Source organism: Rana temporaria, chromosome 13 (assembly GCF_905171775.1).
Source record: "Rana temporaria chromosome 13, aRanTem1.1, whole genome shotgun sequence".
Taxonomy (NCBI): domain Eukaryota; kingdom Metazoa; phylum Chordata; class Amphibia; order Anura; family Ranidae; genus Rana; species Rana temporaria.
Genome location: NC_053501.1, coordinates 101,366,319 through 101,368,042, shown reverse-complemented (window position 1 = coordinate 101,368,042; position 1,724 = coordinate 101,366,319).

Here is a 1,724-nt window from a genome sequence, read left to right as displayed (position 1 = left end):
CACCGGGCCATGGCATATGATCAGTGATGGTTAGTGCCTAAAGAATGCAGAAATTCTGCAATCTGAAACCTTCAATTCTTCGAAGGATCAGTTATATAAAACGTATGGGGGAAAGTTTTTTTGACACATGACCATTATACCTATATAAACTTGTCAGACATTCCAAATCCAGCTGTTGGCCTCCTGTTTGTGGCTATAACAGCCTTCAATTTGGGAATAGCAATTTGTGCCTATTCAGTCAAAAGAGCCACGTGAACTCAGGTACTGATATAGAATGAGAAGACTTGACTCGCAAACTGTGTTTCAGTTTCATCCTGTCAGGAACCTGAATCAGACAGAAAATACAGTAAAAAAAAATCACACGTTTTAATATAATGGTACAAGAGGTACAAATCAGTAAACTTTGGCTACCATACCCTGGCTATGTTTTGACTAAGTGGGTAGTCAGAACAAGAAAGCCAGAGATCAGAGTAGTCGGAGGCAGCAGACAGAATTAGGAACCAGAAGGGACATCAGCCAGGCAAGGCTTCAACAGCAGAGAATTTCCAGATATGTTTGACAAAGGCGAAGGAATGAACCAGGCAGTTTAAAGCGGAGGTTCACCCTAAAAAACATCTATTCACCATTACATCCAGCATACTTCGGATATATAAAGTATGCTGGACTTTTTTTTTTTTTTGGGGCACATACCGTTTAAAAGTTCTGTTTCACTCAGTTCGGGTTCTCTCTGCTGCGGGGAATATGCGTTCCTAGGCAGCGGTGTAGATGATTGATGTGCTGTTATGGCGCGTCACACTTTCCGAAAATATCTGAGCTGGACTCGGCTCTGTACGGTGCCTGCGCCTGCCGTGTAGAGCTGACTGCGCAGGCGCCGTACAGAGCCAAGTCCAGCTCGGATATTTTCGGAAAGCGTGACGCGCCATAACAGCACATCAATCATCTACACCGCTGCCTAGGAACGCCTATTCCCCCACAGCAGAGAGAACCCGGAAGTCAGATGAAAAATAACCAGAAAAAAAAAAAGTCCAGCATACTTTACATATCCGAAGTATGCTGGATGTAATTGTATATAATTCTTTTAGGGTGAACCCCCGCTTTAAATAGACAGGGGGCTGGCTGACGAGCAGGAAATGATCACCAGGTAAGCCACTGTGGAACGATGAGTGCTACCTAGGGATGAGCTTTATGTTCGAGTCGAACATGAGTTTGACTCGAACATTGCATGTTTGCCCGTTCGCCGAATAGCGAACATTATGGGGGGTTTTGCGCCTAATTCGAGTGACGCAGAACTCCCCATAATGCACTGCGATATCGCAGTGCATTGCTGTCTGATGATTGGCCAAGCATGCACTATGACCCGCATGCTTTGGCCAATCACAGCGTCGTCAGAAAAGAGGTGCCTTTGGCCAATTATGGCTCAGGGGGTTAAGTACACGCCCCATACTATATAAGGCCGCCTGCACGTCGGCCCTGTGTAGTGTGTTGCTGGCTCTGAGAGAGAACCCTCTGTCCGGTGACCAGCGCTTAAGCTGGGGAAGTTCCTTGCAACTCCACAGATACTACTGTTGGTGATGGGCAGAGCATAGTGAAGTGTGGCCCTGATACCAGCTCTTCTGATAGAGGCTACTCAGGTTGTTCTTCCTCAGCAGAAAAGTCTATCAAATCCCCTGTCTCTGCAACTGGTGTCTGGGGGTAGAGGTTCACCATCTCCTGTCCGTGGAACC